The sequence below is a fragment of the Coregonus clupeaformis genome, unplaced genomic scaffold (genome assembly GCF_020615455.1).
Source record: "Coregonus clupeaformis isolate EN_2021a unplaced genomic scaffold, ASM2061545v1 scaf1006, whole genome shotgun sequence".
Taxonomy (NCBI): Eukaryota; Metazoa; Chordata; class Actinopteri; order Salmoniformes; family Salmonidae; genus Coregonus; species Coregonus clupeaformis.
This window is the reverse complement of record NW_025534460.1, coordinates 120880-142363: the sequence shown is the minus strand read 5'-3', so window position 1 is coordinate 142363 and position 21484 is coordinate 120880. Positions and strand designations below refer to the sequence as shown.

The window sequence follows — 21484 nt, the reverse complement described above, 5'->3', positions numbered from 1 at the left end:
CCTCATTCCCAGCATAAGGCGCTGGTAGATTCAGGCGCGGCTGGGAATTTTATTGATAAAAAGTTTTGTTTAGCGTTAGGGGATTCCCCTCATTCCTGTTGATGTTCCTTTTCCCGTTCACGCCCTAGATAGTCGATCCGTTGGGTACGGGCTTAATCAGGGAGGTCACGGCGCCACTTAGGATGTGTGCGCAGGGGGATCATCAGGAGATGATTCAGCTGTTCCTGATTGACTCTCCTGCGTATCCGGTGGTGCTGGGCATGCCCTGGTTGAGTACCCATAACCCAGCTATTTCGTGGCAGGAGAGGGCTCTGATGGAGTGGTCTGCTCAGTGTGTGGGTAGATGTTTGGGCGTTTCCGTAGGGGCTACCTCGGTGGAGAGTCCAAACCAGGTGCCCGCATTGCACGTTCCACCTGAGTATGGGGATTTGGCTATTGCGTTTAGTAAGGCGAGGGCGACGCGGTTGCCACCCCATGGGCAGGGAGATTGTGCGATAGACCTCCAAGCAGGAGCTGCGCTCCCACGGAGCCATGTGTATCCTCTGTCTCAGGAGGAGAAGAAAGCTATGGAGATTTACATAGACGAATCTCTGAGACAAGGATACATACGGCCTTCCACTTCCCCTGCGTCCTCGAGTTTCTTTTTTGTGAAGAAAAAGGATGGTGGTTTGCGCCCGTGCATCGATTACCGTGGTCTCAATCAGATTACGGTGAAGTATAGTTATCCACTCCCGCTGATTGCGACCATGACTGAGTCGTTGCATGGGGCGCGTTTCTTCACGAAATTAGATCTCAGGAGCGCGTACAACTTGGTGCGCATCAGGGAGGGTGATGAATGGAAAACAGCCTTTAGTACCACCTCGGGCCATTACGAGTATCTGGTCATGCCATACGGGTTGATGAACGCTCCGTCAGTTTTCCAATCATTCGTGGATGAGATCTTCAGGGACATGCAGGGGCAGGGGGTGGTGGTGTACATTGATGACATTCTCGTGTACTCACCTACCCGTGTCGAGCATGTGGCCCTGGTGCGTAGAGTGTTGCGGAGGCTGGTGGAGCACGACCTGTATGTGAAGGCAGAGAAGTGTCTGTTTTTCCAGGAGTCGGTCTCCTTTTTGGGTTATCAGTTGTCTGCGTCAGGGGTGAAGATGGAGGTAGACCGGGTGTCGAGCCGTGCGTAATTGGCAAACACCAACCACTGTGAAGGAGGTGCAGCAGTTTTTGGGGTTTGCAAATTACTACAGGAGGTTTATCCGGGGTTTTGGACAGGTGGCAGCTCCCATCACGTCTCTGTTGAAGGGGGGTCCGGTGCGTCTGCAGTGGTCGGCCGAGGCGGACAGGGCGTTTGGGAGGCTGAAGGACCTGTTTACCTCGGCCCCGGTGCTGGCGCATCCGGATCCCTCTTTGCCGTTCCAGGTAGAGGTGGACGCATCAGAGGCCGGTTTAGGAGCCGTGCTTTCACAACGGTCTGGCGCGCCACCTAAACTCCGCCCCTGTGCTTTTTATTCTAAGAAGCTCAGTCCGGCGGAGCGGAACTATGACGTAGGTGACAGGGAGCTGTTAGCCGTGGTACAGGCTCTAAAGGTGTGGAGGCACTGGCTTGAGGGGGCTCAACACCCTTTCCTCATTTTGACGGACCACCGTAACCTGGAGTACATCCGGGCGGCGAGGAGGCTGAACCCTCGCCAGGCAAGATGGAGTATGTTCTTGACCAGGTTTACTTTTAAGATCACGTACATCCCTGGGTCACAGAATGGCAAGGCAGATGCGCTGTCTCGGCGGTATGACACGGAGGAGAGGTCCGTGGAGCCCACTCCCATACTGCCTGAGTCGTGTCTGGTGGCACCGGTAGTGTGGGAGGTCGATGCTGAACTCGAGGCGGGCGTTACGCACCGACCCTAGTCCACCACAGTGCCCGGAGGGTCGAAGTACGTTCCGCTCGAGGTTCGGGATCGATTGATCTATTGGGCTCACACGTCACCCTCCTCTGGACATCCGGGTATCGGCCGGACAGTGCACTGTCTTAGTGCCAAGTACTGGTGGCCCACGTTGGCAAGGGATGTGAGGGTTTATGTTTCCTCCTGCTCGGTGTGCGCCCAGTGTAAGGCGCCTAGACATCTACCTAGGGGTAAGTTGCTACCCCTGCCCGTTCCACAACGACCATGGTCCCACCTCTCTGTGGACTTTATAACAGACCTTCCCCTCTCCCAAGGGAATACTACCATCCTGGTCGTTGTGGACCGGTTCTCTAAGGCCTGTCGTTTGCTCCCCCATGCCGGGTCTTCCTACTGCCCTACAAACTGCCGAGGCACTGTTTACCCATGTGTTCCGGCACTACGGGTACCCGAGGACATTGTGGCTGATCGGGGTCCCCAATTCACCTCCAGAGTCTGGAGAGCGTTTATGGAGCGGTTGGGGGTCTCGGTGAGTCTCACCTCGGGTTACCACCCGGAGAGTAATGGGCAGGTGGAACGCGTAAACCAGGATGTGGGTAGGTTTCTCAGAACATACTGCCAGGACCGGCCGGAGGAGTGGTCAAGGTACGTACCCTGGGCCGAGATGGCCCAGAATTCCCTACGCCATTCCTCCACTAACCTAACTCCATTTCAGTGTGTGTTGGGTTACCAGCCGGTTCTGGCACCCTGGCAGCAGAGCCAGATCGAGGCTCCCTGCGGTGGATGAGTGGGCGCGGCGCTCGGAGGAGACGTGGAACGCTGCACACGTCCACCTGCAGCGGGCCCTCCGCGTCAGAAGGCGAGCGCTGATCTCCACCGCAGTGAGGGACCGGTGTACGCACCTGGTGATCGAGTCTGGCTCTCTACCAGAAACCTGCCCCTCCGCCTGCCCTGTCGGAAACTGGGTCGGCGGTTTGTGGGGCCGTTTAAAGTCCTGAGAAGGTTGAACGAGGTATGTTATAGATTACAGCTACCTGTGGAGTATAAGTGTATTAACCCCTCGTTCCATGTGTCCCTTCTCAGGCCGGTGGTAGCGGGCCCACTCCAAGAAAATGAGATCTTGGAGACTCCTCCGCCCCCATTGGACATCGAGGGGTACCGGCGTACTCCGTGAGGTCCATTTTGGATTCGAGACGTCGGATGGGGGTCTCCAGTATCTAGTGGAGTGGGAGGGGTGCGGTCCGGAGGAGCGGTGCTGGGTGCCGAGGAGAGACATTTTGGACCCGTCGCTCCTGACGGAATTCCATCGGGGGCATCCGACGCGCCCTGCTCCGCGTCCTCCTGGTCGTCCCCCGAGGCCGGAGTCGGCGCACGTCTGGAGCCGCGCGTCAAGGGGGGTACTGTCACGGTTTCGGCCGAGGCTGCCTCTCTCCCTTGTTCGGGCAGGTTTCGGCGTTCGTCGTCTCCGAATTCTAGCTGCCACCGATGTATGTTTCATGTTCGTTTGCTTTTGTCTGTTTGTTTCCACACCTGTTTCTGTTTTGGTGTGATTAGTGTCCTATAAGTTTCTCGTTGTGTTTGTCTAGTGTTGTGTGTAATTATTTTCCGTCAGTTGTGTGTATTGCTCGGTTGAGCTTCTCTCCACTGCGTTGGAGTATTCCCGCACCTGTTTGTGCGCGGTTACATTTTGTCGCACCTGTTTGTGCGCTGTTTCTTTTCGCCGTTGTGCGTAATTTTCGCCTTCGGGCCTAGTTGTCCTTTTGCCTATGTATGGGCAGTAATACAAGTAATTTGGAATATCGTTCTGAGTCCTGCGTTTGATTCCACCATTGCACCTACAACACGCCCTGACAGTAACGTTGTCTTTCTAAGTGTGTAGGAACATTTGTTACATTCTAAATAAGTACTTTAGATCCCAAGATATTGGGGCCAGCATAAAGGAAGTGGATCCAGCTCTTCCCCTCCTCAATATATTTTTCCATAATTCTACCGATGTAATAAATGTATGGAAATTAATAATGTCATTTTGACCTCAGTATAGGTGTTGTAATCTAAGGTTGGAACCGGTTCAGGGAACAGAACCGAAAAATAACGTCAAAATGAACCGGAAACTAAAGTGTTCTATACTTTTCAGGAGGCAGTAGGTGGTACTCCTCCAAGACTGCCAACACACGCTGAGGAAGAGTCAGATGGTGAACTCCAGACAGTAGGTGGTACTCCTCCAAGACTGCCAACACATGTTGAGGAAGAGTCAGATGGTGAGCTTGAAGCAGTAGGTGGTTGTCAAGTTGTGAATGGTTCACACTGCAGCTCTTTGCCCAAACTTGAGAAAGGCCTTGTAGTGTCTTAGGCTCTAGGATTGTGCTGACGTTTACAAAAGTGTGTTAGAGGAAACGTGGCTCTTTTTGCTGAAACATCTGGAAAGCATTACTAAATTCCTGGAAAAAAGGATATGTGTAAAAGGCCAGGGATTGGTGTGTTAGAATCACGTCATGCTCTGTCATGTATGATATAAATGCCATGTCTTGAACGATAGGAGGGTTAGGAATAGCTAATCAGATTGGCTCCGGCTGTTCTCTAAGATATCTGCAGGTATCTGTAAATCTGACGCTGAAACTCTTTGTTATAATAAACCTTTATAAACAAAGTACAGTGTCGGCGGACTCCTTATCATTACGGCATTTTGAGCAAAGCTCTGTCTTTTTACCACAGCCTCTTTAAGGACTGAAGGACGCAAGGGACAACTTAATTTTCTTCTGCTTGGAAGGACAGGACTTAGGGGAGACTTAGGAAGCTTTGAGTTTAAAGACTACTCCTACAAACGGTTAAGAGTCATTCAAGCGGAAATTAACTGGTTCTGGAGGAAGTGGAGTCAGTTGGCTGGACCTAACCTGTTTGTGAGGAGTAAGTGGCAGACAAAGCAGCGAAACGTTGCCGTTGGAGACGTCGTCTGGCTTGCAGACCAGAACGCTTTGAGGAGTCAGTATAAGCTTGGTAGGGTCATCAATGTCAACGCTGACAAGAAGGGCATTGTGAGAGATGCAAATATTTGAACCTTCCCAAGTTATCCCATCTCAACTTTGAAGCATGTTCATGGAGATAAAACAAAGAAACGTTCAATCAAAATCCCTGCTACAATTCTTCACAGGGACGTCAGGTTGTGTTATTACCTGTAGAAGAGCAGAAGTAAAGCCATCGAAGATAAAGCCGATGTGACCTCCTTGGGTTCAAGAACCAGGAGATCAAGTGGGAGGTGTTGCGTAAAAAGACAGGTATTCATATTCAAGGCATTCACATTTTCTACTTATTTCAAAGATAAAACACAAGCAGGGGGCGAAAAAGTGTATGCATTGTGGAACCCATCATTAGCTTGTGTTTCCCCGGGGAACATATATACTGGTGCAACTTTGTGATAGCAGGTGGTGAAATGTTTGGTGAAAAAGCTGCAGTGTGAACCATACACAACTTGACAGTTGATAACCGGGCGTGGCAGTGAAGACAAAAGGATTAACGGCCTGAAGTCAGGAAAGCTGTCGTTGCAGAGAGGAGTATTGACTGACATCTCAACATGGCGGAGGAAGCTCTTGGAATAACAGTGAAGGAGCTGAAGCAAAAAAGAACAGTTGCTCGCAGAGAGTTCTTGGAAGCTTTCCTGACTTCAGGCCATTAATCCTTTTGTCTTCACTGCCAAGCCTGGTTATCAACTGTCAAGTTGTGTATGGTTCACACTGCAGCTCTTTGCCCAAACTTGAAAAAGGCCTCTTTAAGGACTGAAGGACAACTCAATTTTCTTCGGACTTCTTTTATTTAATTCCAGTTCGTTAGTCAGTTAGTTAGGTTGATAACCTTTAAAGGCAAAACACAAAAAGAACTATACATTACTTCAAGTAAGGTCATTTCAAATTAAATATATAATCTCAATGTAGTCATATTAACTAAATTATACTATATATACTAAATTAGACAATTGGTCTGAATTCACAACACAAATAAACACCTAACTGGCAACAATTTTAAACAACAATGTCCATGTGCCTACCGGTTGAGTCTCCAGAATCCTAAATGAGCTGAATGTGTATGAATGAGAGTCTCCTCTTCCATGAAGGAATTCCAGTGAAATGCTTTTTCACCACCTGCTATCACAAAGGTGCACCAGTATATATGTTCCCCAGGGAAACACAAGCTAATGATGGGTTCCACAATGCATACACTTTTTCGCACCCTGCTGTTGTTTTATCTTTGAAATAAGTCGAAAATGTGAATGCCTTGAATATGAATACCTGTCTTTTGACGCAACAATGGTACTAAGCCAAGACTGCCATCACACAGTGACATAGATTCAGAGACTGAAGCCAATGCTGGTTGTGCAATTCAGGAGACAACTGACTCTGACAATGATGATGTTGAAAAAGATTCTACCTTCAGAGAGGACCTGGCAACCTGGATAAGTGATTTCCAAGTGAAACACAATGTTGTTGATGCACTTCTGAAGATGCTGCAGTCTAATGTCTAATTGTCTCCCGAGTGGCGCAGTGGTCTAAGGCACTGCATCGCAGTGCTAGCTGTGCCACTAGAGATCCTGGTTCGAATCCAGGCTCTGTCGTAGCCGGTCGCGACCGGGAGACCCATGGGGCGGCGCACAATTGGCCCAGCGTCGTCCAGGGTAGGGGAGGGAATGGCGTAGAGCATGGCGTTTGCAACGCCAGGGTTGTGGGTTCGATAAAATAATGTATGTGCTAACTGTAAGTCGCTCTGGATAAGAGCGTCTGCTAAATGACTAAAATGTAAATGTAAATGTAATGGTCACCCAGATTTGCCTTCCACTGCTAGAACTCTCCTAGAAACCACCAATGTTTTTGTTGAAGTCAAGTCTAATGTGGAGTTTGTCAGATTTAAAGTGAAGGTGGAGTTAGTGAAACATCTAAGCATCTATCCTAAATCAGTGGTTGGAGATTTGAATCTTTTAGAAATATCCCTTAATCTGGATGGTCTCCTTTGTTCAAAAGTACCATATGTTCGTTATGGCCACTTTTTGTGCTCTATCAATCTATACCACCCACAATTGTTTCCTCTGTCACTTGCAATGGCAATCATGGAACCAGCTCCCTGGGAATTCCTCAATGACACTTTGCTGGAGCTTAAAGAGTTGATGCAGACCGGCTTGAAGTGGGGAGACACAACACTGCAAGTGAAAGTTTGTTCTGTAACATGTGATGCCCCTGCAAAAGCCATGGTAAAATGCATAAAGATGTATTCTGGCTACTATGGCTGTGACGGGTGCACTCGTGTTGTGCTTACCATCTTGCACAGCCTGTAGCAAGCCCCATTTAGCTACAGCCAAGTTCACAAGCTGTATTAGTTATGCAAACTATCTTGGCTGGTAAATCAAGAGACTGAACAGTGTGGAATTGGTGTTTTGTTTTTCTGCACAGGGCATACAGCATTATTATGTTGTATATTTTGTCAAAGAGAACAATGTTGAAGTTGTACCAGAGCAGTGGGTGGAGAAGAGAGATGGGGTGAGTTGATCAGTGAAATAGTTTACCCTTTTTAGGCAAAGAGATGGATAAATAGTTCACTTTAAACAGTGTCTCATATCCTGCAGGTCCTGTGTTGCTACTGGCCAAGAAATTCCATTAAGAGAGGAGACCGGCCTGACAAAATATTATGGGAGTGGTACAGAATTTCCATCTTTTCATCAACTGGTAAAATAATATTTTACTGTCCATCCACTCCCGTTTTTATTGCCATGTATGCTTGGTTGGGTGGCTCTGGAGCAGGTTGCATCAGTTGAACATACTCCTACACGTAAGGCTAGTTACAACGTAGAATATGTTCTAAGCCAGGCGTAAACCTGTGTCACCACCTGGTTGTAATTAATAGCTTTTGCTACGCCAGGGAGTAAAAACTAAGTGTAATGCAGGGTAGACTTATAGAATATATCTATAACTAGTTTCCAAAGTAAGTGTTTCATGACTAGTCATGTCGCATCTTGTTCAATTTTCTAAATCATTACGTCGGGCGTAGGTAGGTCCAACTTATCTCTTACACCTTATCGTCTAACTGGTGCAACCCACTCCTGGTCAGTAGAGTCAGGAACTTCCCCCTCTTAAGTACTATATGTATTGGCTGAAAGTATTACTATGTGAATTACAAATACTCAATAGCCGGTTTGCCAGTGTTAATAGGAAACTATTTATGACAATGTTTATTGCACGTACAGACAATTACTCTGTGGCAGAGCAACGAGCCAAACGGGGGATTGACACCTCCAATGTTGAATCTGACGAGGAACCAGCGAAGAGGGCGGTGACTAAACCAATCAGATTCCGTGTAGAGCCACCTGGTGAGGATTTCTTAACTGCTCTTATTCCATTGTGTGTATTACATGCATCAGGAAGTAGATGAAATAAATGAGTATTTTTTTGTATTGTCCTTCGTAAGATGATGATGGAAGTGAAGCACTCCAGAAAAAGACAAATGAACCCAGACAAGCCCAGCGTACAGTGCCACAGCTTCCACCAGCCCCTAGTGGTAAGATCCTGCATTAGGCTACTAGGTCATTGAATGTATAATCAGCAAGTTGATGGTAAGTTTGACACACATTCAAGTATGTGGGTGAAGAAAAGCTTACAGTTAATGCAAGTACTAGTCTTAAATTGAGACGGCATGAAATCATGACCTAATGACAGTTGATATGACAAGAAATTACCACACCCATCTGATCTTGACATACTTGATTATTTAGTGACCAAAAGTGTAACAGTTCTTTATTTTTTATTTTTTTAGTAACTTCAAGAGCCAGTGTCTTTGAAAATACCCTACAACAAGGTAGATCATGTTTCAAGTCTGATAAACAAGCCTACTTTCTCAAAGTTCTTTTCCTACCAACTGTATGGGATGAACAGGAAAATCTGTTAAGTGTGTACTATAAATGTGGTAACGGATTGACATCTGTGATATTCTCTGAAGTTGCAGATGCAGAGGACTTGAGGCCATGTGCCACCTCAAGCCAGAGCGACAGTAAGTGTCTGGTTGTAGTTTTAGGGTAAACAATTAGTTTTAGGGTAAACAATTGAATTGTATGAAATATTATAGCTTTACAAACATTTTAAAGCCACTCAATAGAATAAAATTACCATCATATTTTTGCATATTAGGTTATTTAAAGTCATATTACTACTTTGTGCATACTGTTAGAACTTTCCAAATAGTTGTGGTGCTGTGTATGGGTGAAACTTGTATTTCCAAAAGTAGTGAAATCACCCTATTCTTCTGGGGTAAAACACAAGTGTGACACCATGTTTGTAAATATCTGTATGGATTTGCCATCAAACTAAAAGCATAATAAATAAATAAACAATGCTTAGCATTTATTTTTGTCAACATCAATTCCAAATTGTTTGGCTGTCAGCAGATACATGGTTATCAATACTACTAATATATATGAAGGGTGGATATTTTGATCGAGGTATTTCACATGGCCTTGATCCATGTCCTGCCTGGTACTCATGGCTTGTATTGTCACGCTACTTGCAGCAAAACTGTTGAGTCTTTATTATTTTGCAGATCTTCAAGCAGTGGAGATGAGGATAATGGTGGAACTGGAGATGATCTGTACAGAGTTCAGGACTGCTCTGAACCAAGTTATGGAGGCCATAGAGGATAATGGTGAAACTGGAGATGATCCGTACAGAGTTCAGGACTGCTCTGAACCAAGTTATGGAGGCCATAGAGGATAATGGTGAAACTGGAGATGATCCGTACAGAGTTCAGGACGGCTCTGAACCAAGTTATGGAGGCCATAGAGGATAATGGTGAAACTGGAGATGATCCGTACAGAGTTCAGGACGGCTCTGAACCAAGTTATGGAGGCCATAGAGGATAATGGTGGAACTGGAGATGATCCGTACAGAGTTCAGGACGGCTCTGAACCAAGTTATGGAGGCCATAGAGGATAATGGTGGAACTGGAGATGATCCGTACAGAGTTCAGGACTGCTCTGAACCAAGTTATGGAGGCCATAGAGGATAATGGTGGAACTGGAGATGATCCGTACAGAGTTCAGGACTGCTCTGAACCAAGTTATGGAGGCCATAGAGGATAATGGTGGAACTGGAGATGATCCGTACAGAGTTCAGGACTGCTCTGAACCAAGTTATGGAGGCCATAGAGGATAATGGTGAAACTGGAGATGATCCGTACAGAGTTCAGGACTGCTCTGAACCAAGTTATGGAGGCCATAGAGGATAATGGTGGAACTGGAGATGATCCGTACAGAGTTCAGGACTGCTCTGAACCAAGTTATGGAGGCCATAGAGGATAATGGTGGAACTGGAGATGATCCGTACAGAGTTCAGGACTGCTCTGAACCAAGTTATGGAGGCCATAGAGGATAATGGTGGAACTGGAGATGATCCGTACAGAGTTCAGGACTGCTCTGCCAAAGTTATGCGAGGCCATAGAGGATAATGGTGAAACTAATGATCCTACAGTAGTTCACTGTCTTACAAAGTTATGCGAGGCCAGATAATGGTGGAACTGTCCGTACAAAAGCTTCTCATGAACCGTAAGAGGTTCATCGCGATATGTATGAAGAATACCCTCAAATTCAAAGCTGACAGTCTGCACTTCACCCTCATTGTCATTGTATCCTTTCAAACTCAAAGTGCTAGAGTACAGAGCCAAAATAACAAAAGAATGGTCACTGTCCAGTGAATTATGGAGCTCACTGTATGTGTAACACTTAAAGACTCCCACTATTGAAGGAAAATGGTAGGGATGGCCATTTAAAATGTATCTGTTTGTAAAAAATGGGAAATCTAGATCAAGTATTTTGAAAGCAATTGACAAAAATAAGTTAGCTGTTTATCAAGAGCCCCTTGAATGCGTCCAGATTTGAGAGAAAATTGCAACCTGCAATATTATTGAATCCAAATATCTTAATTACATTTACATTTTAGTCATTTAGCAGACGCTCTTATCCAGAGCGACTTACAGTTAGCGAGTGCATAATTATAATTTTTTCATACTAGCCCCCGTGGGAATCAAACCCACAACCCTGGCGTTGCAAACACCATGCTCTACCAACTGAGCTACATCCCTGCCGGCCATTCCCTCCCCTACCATGGACGACGCTGAGCCAATTGTGCGCCGCCCCATGGGTCTCCCAGTCACGGCCGGCTATGACAGAGCCTGGATGTCAACGAAATGGAGTTGTCATATATGCCTATGTAGTGTATTGAAATTATGATGATGTTAAATGTTTTAATGTGGAACTGAAAGAATGGGGATTTTTGTATCAAGAGGGAATGTTTTAGAGTAACGTCGCCTACAATAGACAGGAAGTGTGGTGTAGACACGGGGATTGGACAGTAGAGGGAGACACCCACATCTTGGGAGATTATATATACTGGGGGAATAACGACAGAGGTTCAGAAAGCATCAAGATTCATTTGGGAATGCTTCTCCAGATCTCCGCGGGTCTGATAACTTGGGCTGTAACCTCGTGGTATGAATAAAGGCCTTTACAACCCGATACAGCCTAAGTCGATTCTTTGATCGACCGCAATACCCACCAGCATTCGACGCGATACCACACCTATTTAGTGTTTGGATTTATTTCCCAATTAACACTTAACTTATCTTAAGAAGAAACGATCAGCCCTCTGCCTGTTTACTTAAGTTTTAGCCCATGATTAATGATACACTACAAAAATGATTTCTCATTACTATCAATCAGAACTGTATGGCCAGCTGTTTTAGCTGAGGAACACACAAATGAGTGGGGTTTCTTTTTTTATCAGATCCGATACCTGACCCTCTGCTGTGGCCTGGACCTGGGCTCAGGAATCAGACGAATGATGAGAAAAATTAGAACAGAGGAGCTGTGGACAGGCTACTCCTTGAAGGGCAGGAAGGGGAAGAGGGCCTTTAATGAGCTATCAATCTATGATGCTGTCACAAGTAAGTAAATGCACAAGTTTAGATCCTTATGTATTATTATTTAGTAGATATTATTATTGGTAGGTATTATTGGTAAGTACTTGTAATTAATGTGTACAGTACATTACCCATCCTGACAACCTGGCCCTCAATTTAAAGCTTGTGGAAGTGGCATCCAAGTTGGAGAATAAATACACTAGTAAACCACAGAGTATCTGTATAGGAAAATCATTCAGAGCACACTGTAAGGTTTGACATTTTGCGGGTGTGGAGAGCTCGTTAGAGGATAGAGAAAGTTTGCATTGAAGAGCTGGGCATCGTGTTATGACCTGCATTATCTGAATTAGGCCCACAGAATTATACCTACGGAGGAGCGGCTTCTATGGAGGAACATTGAATGTCTGAACTTCAGAGTTGGTTTAACGTTGGACCAGAGCAGATGTAAGCTAGCTAGCTAACAACCTTGTTTGTGCAGTGCAGTGTAGCACTAGAATTAAAAACAGGTCGTAACTTTTTGTTGTTAATAAATCCAATGTGAAACGTGGTGACTATAGTATCCTTAACTAGCATTGAAAAAGTTCATCCATTCTTCTCAAATTAAACATATCTCCCTAATTTCTGAATCATGCTTGTAACGTTGTCAGTCGGATACAGTAACCTATGCTTCAGAGGGGAGGAGCAGGTAGTTTCCACACGCACACCCACTGGCAAAGATTTCCATTCCATCTGGCAGGCAGAAACTGGAATACGTTTCTACAGTGAGCTTTGTTGCGATTTTGTGGGACTGGAAAAAAATACCCGGAAAGTAAAATAAGGTTATTACCTGGATTACATGCTTTTAAAATAACTGCTGTTCCTGAAAAGTATAGAACACTTTAGTTTCCGGTTCTTTTTAACGTTATTTTTCAGTTCTGTTCCCTGAACCGGTTCCAACCCTAGAGACATTTTTTGGATGAAGGTCATGCTTAGCCTAATAAACTATAAAGGGAAATAAATTGCTACAGTTTACACTTTTTTAGTAATTTAATGAAATGTTGTAATCTGATCTCGGAATGCACGGACCGTTAGTAGTGGGGGAACAGGAAATTCCGGGCAGGCGGCACCATTCTTCACAATAAAGAAAGCGTCTGAACTGTGCAGTCAAGAAAATAACCTTTGTGTCCGTTTCTATGTATTACTACAGGTATGTAATAGCACGTTTAAACTTTCTAATGTCGAAAGAACATTTCATATCATGCTAGGTAACACACCCTTTAAGGTATTATCACGTTTGGTAAAGGTTTGATGTGTTATTTTTGTGTCAAACCAAGTGAAGAACGTGATAAAAACTATTTTACAAGTCACATAGCTAGAGACTTTGGGTTTGTCTGAGTGGATGTACATAATTCTATTTTAATTATCAGTTTTCTACATGTGTACTAATATTCAGACACATTCTGTTGTTTCTGTCTTTATCAATAAATGTTGCTATGGTGTGAACAGGAAATACAATTGGTTTTTGATTGAAGTAATACAGTGAAGACAAGGTTTAAGGAAATTAGCACATAGTGCTGTCTAAAACAATCTGTAACCTTGTGCTAAATGGATTTTGAGTCATTTATGTGTTTATCTACTATAGGTTAGGTATTAGCTCAAAAGTATTGTGGAGCTCCTGCTCCTTAATATAAACAGTACCGGCACCCAAAATGAGTATTGGCACCTATTTCAGTCCAATTCAAGCACTGAATTAGATAATTGAACAAGAACAAAGTTAAAATATTTTTAGAGTATAAAGAAAGTGCCAGAACTGTCAAGACAATAACTTTTTGTATCTGTTTCTCTTTATTACTACTGGCCGATTCAGGTAAGTCTGAGGCCGGTAACATCAACAGTGAGGACAAAACCCAGCCTGCCTCTCTCCTTCCACACTGAGTCCAAACCTACAGTCACTGGGTCCTGATTGTGACAGTGGAGCCCAGTATGCACTGCAGGATCCAGAGATGGCATCAGTGAAGCTGGAAGACTGCAGTCAAACACTGGAGCTGAATGTCAACATTAAAGATGAAGAAGAGGAGGAGAAGATTGGGAAATCTGTTTCTCATGGTAAGAGCAGGTTCTATCTAATTAAGTTTGTTGGACATAATTTGGAAAGGCACACACCTGTCTATATACAGTGCATTCGGAAAGTATTCAGACCCCTTGACTTTTTCGACATTTTGTTACGTTACAGCCTTGTTGTAGAATTGATTAAATCGTTTTTTTCCCTCATCAATCTACTCACAATACCCCTTAATGACAAAGCAAAACCACTATATACCTTAAATGCTTATGGATTGAGAACCAGTTGAAGGGTTAAAACAGAGCAGAGACATTTCTTTAGTGCAAACTCTATGCTTTTGATAACTCCCTGCAGCTGGTCTGGGTATGTCAATGACACGTGATGCAGATACAACGCCTCGTGATGGCTGTGTGGAGATTGGAGTAACAATGGAACTAGTGTTATCATTTGTTTGTGCTTATGACCTGACACATAGCCACATGCATATAATCTCAAGGGTCCTGATTTCTCTAAGTGGGGCTTCTGTCTCTTATTAGTGGCGTGACTCTAAAGATGATATACATACGTACGTTAAAGAACAATCACACTCTGTATTGACTATATTCACTATCCAGGCATCTGGAGGACAAAGTATCAATCACACTCTGTATTGACTATATTCACTATCCAGGCATCTGGAGGACAAAGTATCAATCATGTCATTCTGTTTTACCCTTATCATTTCATAACACATTATAAAACATATCAATTAATACTTAAACATGGTTTAAACATGTCATCCATAACCCATTCTCAACCACATACATCTAAGCATTTATCATTTACCATCCTCCCTGGCCCTTGAGATTATGTGCATGTGGCCATGTGTCAGGTCATAAGGTCATAAGCACAAACAAATGATAACACTAGTTCCATTGTTACTCCAATCTCCACACAGCCACCACGAGGAGTTGTATCTCCATCACGTGTCATTGACATACCCAGACCAGCTGCAGGGAGTTTATGAAAAACATATAAATGTCTCTGCTCTGTATTATCCCTTCAACTGGTTCTCAATCCATAAACATTTTAAGGCATATAGGTGTTTAATTCTACAACATATGTACTTGAAAATCGTCTATAGTATTCAGACCCCTTGACTTTTTCGACATTTTTTAATTTTATTTTTAAAAAAATTTTATTTCACCTTTATTTAACCAGGTAAACCAGTTGAGAACAATTTTGTTACGTTACAGCCTTATTGTAAAATGTATTAAATTGTTTTTTTCCCTCATCAATCTACACACAATACCCCATGATGACAAAGCAAAAAACAACAACAACTGAACAATCACATTTACATAAGTATTCAGACCCTTTACTCAGTACTTTGTTTAAGCACCGTTGGCAGTGATTACAGCCAAAGTCTTAATGTGTATGACGCTATAACCTTGGCACACCTGTATTTGGGGAGTTTCTCCCATTCCTCTCTGCAGATCCTCTCAAGCTCTGTCAGGTTGGATGGGGTGTGTCGCTGCACAGCTATTTTCAGGTCTCCAGAGATGTTCGATTGGGTTTAAGTCCCGGCTCTGGCTGGGCCACTCAAGGACATTCAGAGACTTGTCCCGAAGCCACTCCTGCGTTGTCTTGGCTGTGTGCTTAGGGTCGTTGTCCTGTTGGAAGGTGAACCTTCGCCCCGGTCTTGAGGTCCTGAACGCACTGGAGCAGGTTTTCATCAAGGATCTCTCTGTACTTTGCTCCAATCATCTTTCCCTCTATCCTGACTAGGCTCCCAGTCCCTGCCGCTGAACAACATCCCCGCAGCATAATGCTTCCACTACCATGCTTCACCATAAGGATGGTGCCAGGTTTCCTCCAGACGTGATGCTTGGCATTCAGGCCAATAAGTTCAATCTTGGTTTCATCAGACCAGTGTATCTTGTTTCTCATGGTCCGAGTCCTTTAGGTGCCTTTTGGCAAACTCCAAGAGGGCTGTCATGTGCCTTTTGCTGAGGAGTTGCTTCCGTCTGGCCACTCTACCAAAAAGGCCTGATTGGTGGAGTGCTGAAGAGATGGTTGTCCTTCTGGAAGGTTCTCACATTTCCATAGAGGAACTCTGGAGCTCTGTCAGAGTGACCATCATGTTCTTGGTCACCTATATAGACAGTGTGACTTTCCAAATCATCTCCAATCAATTGAATTTACCACAGTTGGACTCCAATTAAGTTTTAGAAACATCTCAAGGATGATCAATGGAAACAGTATCCACCTGAGCTCAATTTCGAGTCTCATAGCAAATGTTGTGAATACTTATGTAAACAAGGTATTTCTGCTGTTTTTATTTTTAATACATTTGCAAAAATGTCTAAGAACCTGTTTTCACTTTGTCATTATGAGGTATTGTGTGTAGGTTGATGAGGAATTGTTTTATTTAATCAATTTCAGAATAAGGCTGTAACATAACAAATTGTGGAAAAAGTAAAGGGGTCTGAATACTTTCCAAAAGTGGACCTAGAAGTTTGTCCTTAAATATCTATTGGGAGCCCATCTGGACCTTCCGCTTTACCTCCCTTCATATTGAAAATAGCATCAGATATTTCAACACCATCCAATTCCTTTTCCAGATCCAATTTAGTGTCTTCTGAAGTAGAGGGAAAATCAAGACCTGACTAGTTCAGTTCTCAGGAGATTCAGAGTTGTAAAGTGTGTTGTAGTAGGAAGCAAATGTTTGGTTTATTTCTACAGGATCCATTGATAATTGTCCTTGTAAATTATGAATTGCATTAAAGGCTGAATTTTACTTCTTACTGTGCCAGGCCAGCAATTTACCAGGTTTTTCACCTTGATCATAGGACTGTTTCAGCCTAGTTAAGCTGTTTGCAGCCTTTGAGGTGGGAAGTTCTTCATAATGAGCTTTAAGACCAAATCATTTTTTGTTTACTTCTACTGAGTTATCCAAAAAAGCTTCCCTCTCCAATTCTCTCATTTTGCTATCCGTCTCTCATTTTCTGATTTATTAGATTTGAAACTGGTAAAACGTATAATTTGCCCTGAATGTGTGCTTTGAAAGCCTCCCATCTGGTACTCGCTGACATTTGGTCAGTGTTCAATGTCAAACATCTATATGCACTCCAACGTAATGTAAGAAGTCTGGGTCCTGTAACCATCTGGGATGCAAACGCCTTCAAGAGGATCCTTTTAATAGTTTTGTATCCCTATAGAATATTGACACAAGGGAATGGTCATTCAGAACAATACTATCATATCCATTTCCTGCTACATTGGGAAGCAATGAGCAGGAAACTAAAAAGTAGTCTACATGAGAATATGATTTAAATGTTGACGAGTAACATGAATGCTCCCTTTTACTCGGGTTCTGAGTCCTCCAAGGTTCACATAGATTTAAGTCCTTAATGAAATGCTGTAATTTCTTTCTACTCTGCGAGTGGGAAGTGTCTAAACCAGAGGAGCGATCTAGATGAGGATCAAGAGTGCAATTAAAGTCCCCTGCCATTAGGACTTTACCAGGAATGGAGGCTATCAATAGAAATACATTCTCAAAGAATTTGGGATGATCATCATTAGGACCATAAACATTAACCAGATTAATATGCTCATTGAAAGGAGTTCCCTGTATCAAAATGTATCTACCAGCTGTATCAGTTATAATAGTATCCACTTGAAACGGAACAGATTAGTGAATTAAAACCATAACACCATGAGAATGAGAGGAGAAACAGGATGCTATTACTTGCCCTTGTCATCTCCTGCATACTTTAAGTAGCTCATCCTTTAACAAGTGAGTTTCTTGTAGGAACACAATAGATGAATGAAGTTGTTTAAGCCTAGTAATAACCTGTTTTAAGCTTGGATAGTTTACAAACTCCACAGACATTCCACAAAGTACATTTAAGTTTTGCATTTGAAGTCATTTAACCAAAGATGTAAACATGGAATAAGCTATAGCATAAAGACATATCTAAAATATGTTTAGTAACCTCAAGGACCGCATGAATATTTTGTAGTGAGGAAAATATGTAAAGATCTGTTGGAAGAAACAAACATAAATCTATCCTAACAACACAGGGTATTTTGCTAGTAGCCTATCTAGCAAGATGATATAATAATAATTATAATAATATGCCATTTAGCAGACGCTTTTATCCAAAGCGACTTACAGTCATACATAATTTTTTTGTGTATGGGAAATATGTGAAATATCACGTAGTATTTGTTTGAAGAGTAGCAAAGAAATAGCTCTACCTAAAACAGTAACGCTAGTTAGTGAAGCCTGAGACTAACGTTAACATTACAGTATGGACCGTCCAAAGTAGTGGTAGATGATCCACAACACAGGGTCTGTTGCTAGTAGCTACCAAGTAACAATATGGCCCATACGTATAGCGTTAACGTAGTATACCATGATACGTTTATAAACCAAAAAAAGTATCAAAGATCAGAAATGAACAGCCTACGTGAGAAAAAGAGATATCATTGAATATGTGCTACGTTACCCAAAGGCCCTTTGCACATGATGTTAGGCTTGCACCTGAGTGTCAATCATTTTAGTCCAAGGATATGATCAAAAGGCCTCCATTCTTAAATGGATGAAGTTTGGAACCACCAATACTTTTTCTAGATCTGGCCGCCCGGACAAACTAAGCAATCGGGGGAGAAGGGCCTTGGTCAGGGAGGTAACCAAGAAGCCGGTGGTCACTGAGTTCCTCTGGTGATGGGAGAACCTTCCAGAAGGACAGCCATCTCTGCAGCACTCCACCAATCAGGCCTTTATGGTAGAGTGGCCAGATGGATGCAACTCCTCATGAAAAGGCACATGATTGCCCGCTGGGAGTTTGCCAAAAAACACCTAAAGGACTCTCAGACCGAAAAACAAGATTCTCTGATCTGATGAAACCAAAATTGAACTCTTTGGCCTGAATGTCAAGCGTCACGTCTGTAGGAATCCTGGCACCATCCCAACGGCGAAGCATGGTGGTGGCAACATCATGCTGTGGGGATGTTTTTCAGTGGCAGGGACTGGGAGACTAGTCAGGATCTAGGGAAAGATGAACGGAGCAAAGTACAGGGAGAACTGAAAATAGCTGTGCGGCGACACTACCCATCTTACCTGACAAGCTTGAGAGGATCTGCAGAGAAACTCCCCAAATACAGGTATGCCAAGCTTGTAGCGTCATACCCAAGAAGACTTGAGGCTGTAATCACTGCCAAAGGAGCTTCAACAAAGTACTGAGTAAAGTCTGAATACAGTTTTTTTATTATTATTATTTTTGCAAAAATTGTGTCATAAAACCTAGCGGTCAAACAGGGAAATGGTTCCGATAATTTTTCCTTTTTATTCATTTTAGAAACACTTAAAATAATGGCTGTGTTTCGTGTAGGCTTACCCTGGCGTGACTTTTAGCAATATTTGGCTCTATTTCCTTTCAGATTATAAAACTCTATCATCAAAGTAGACATCATGCAAAACAACAACACTGCAAGCTCCTGCAAGTCATCTCTAGCTGTAACCTTTGATAACAGGTATTGTGTCAATTTAAAACTACTTAACTGTGGTGGCAAGTGCAGTGATGAACGCCGAGAAGGAGCTGAGTGTAGAGGGAAGCAGTGTGGTGAGGGAGGTTATCGTCTAGTGTAAAAAGAGGGATACGTCCTCCAGTAGCTCAGAGATGGAACCTGGTGAGAGTAAGGATGAATTACCTGCAGTGAGGAACTCCGAGTTCGGGCCTCGTTCCAAGGATGATTCTGGCCCAGTGGGACTGAGATTTGTAGAGAGAATGGATACATATGTGGTGTCAGGTTAGGTGGAGAAGAGGTGTGGGACTGTTGAGTTGGTGAAGGTAACTGAGTGGACTCGTGATGATTTATTGTTTCTCCTCTGTCCAGAGGGAGTGGGCGCTGCGGATTACGTGTTTAGAGACAGGAATTGTGACTTGAATTACTCTCCGGAACAGGGTGGCATTGAAAGGAGTGATAACGGGGTTAGGTTTAAGTGTTGAGGATGTGCAGTTGAAATGGAAGATTCCAGGTGTCTGTGACGCCCTCCGTTTTGGAGAGGTGTAGATCTGGTGTAGAGCGTGGGGAAACAGAGAATACATTATTTGTCATGCTGGATTTTGATGCATAGTCTCTGCCAGATAAGATCAAGGTAGGAAGTGTCAGTTATCCCGTGAGCGATTTTGTTCCGTAAATATTACAGTGTTTTAGGGGTGAAGTTTATGGGCCTGTTGCAGCAGTGTGTAGGCGTGAGATGCCTAGATGTGACAAGTGTGCAGGAGGGTATAAGATGAAGAAATGTGTGTTATCAGTGGAGAAAGTTCTGTGTGTTAGTTGTGGGGGTGCTAACGGGCTGGAGATCTGAGGTGTCAGGTGAGAGAAAGGCAGATTGTGGTCCTCTATAGCTCAACTGTAGCTCAATTGGTAGAGCATGGCACTTGTAACGGGTAGTGGGTTCGATCCCCGGGACCACCCATACGTAAAAATGTATGCGCACATGACTGTAAGTCGCTTTGGATAAAAGCGTCTGCTAAATGGAATATTATTATTATTATTATTATTAGATTGAGGTTGCCAGGGTTACAGTAGTACAGAAAGTGTTGTATGCAGAAGCAGTGAAGAGAGTGGTAGAGGAAGATGGGTACAGGGTGAGGGATCTTGAGAGGATTCCTGTGAGTACGCAGAGACCAAGAGAGAGTGATGGGAAGAATATGTGCTTCAGTAAGGTGGGCTTTTAGCATTTATAGCAATGGTTTTCAATTGTACTGCAGAAATGGATCAAAAAGTCCCAGAAAATAGAGGCTGTGGTGGCAGCGGCAGAGAAGTACTTTTAATTGCGAGGATTTACTGCAGAACAGCTGCAGGGGGTGTTGAGTGGTAGTGGTCTGGCGTAGGACTAGATGGGGTTAAATAGTGGAATGGGGTGGTGGATTTTTGTTGTGGAAAATCGCCACGAAGGGACTCAAAGTCAAACTTAAATGAATAATTATTTTTTATCAGCAAGCTGGAGAGTTTCCAACAAACATAAAAGCACCATAGTACATGTCGGTTGGGAGCTCTGCCGGGGCAGTCCCGTTAGTTGTCCTATATACTGCTTACACAGACAAGTTATATTTGCATGATTTAGCTTATTAATCATTAATTCATCATTAACATTTGGTTCCTGCATGTGACCGACCAATACCTCACAAGGCTTCTTCTCTCCAAGCTGAGACCTTGAAACTGAGATATCCCTTTTGGATCCCAGAACAATGTTCTGGGCGTACTGCCAATTGGTCTGAGGAGGTCAGTCACCTGCACGAACCTAGAACATTTTCCCTCACATTTTTTAGAGCGGGCTAATACTGCAATTTTGTATTAATTACCGTATCAATGAATTTAATGTATGTAGTCTGTGAATGGCCTCACACACCAGTACAGTAGGTGGTAGTGAGCATTTCTCCTTTGCCAAGATAATCCATCCACCTGACAGGTGGGGAAATATCAAGAAGCTGATTTAAATAGCATGATCATCATTACACAGGTGCACCTTGTGCTGGGGACAAGGGTAGCTGAGTAGGTGCTTGGCAGCATCTAATGGGGATCCCTAACAAATCCAAAAATGCCACTCTAA

General features: G+C 43.7%; 1 long non-coding RNA gene across 2 annotated transcripts; it reads left to right on the top strand.

Moving 5' to 3' along the window:
• Positions 1-7139: 7139 nt before the first annotated feature.
• Positions 7140-8987, top strand: LOC123486114. Of its 2 annotated transcripts, XR_006659256.1 has the most exons (6): positions 7140-7414; positions 7501-7600; positions 8119-8241; positions 8340-8429; positions 8685-8726; positions 8868-8987. It is a non-coding gene; the product is annotated as an uncharacterized LOC123486114 (long non-coding RNA). The 2 variants fall into 2 exon arrangements; XR_006659255.1 differs by having other exon boundaries at positions 7150-7600.
• Positions 8988-21484: the final 12497 nt, after the last annotated feature.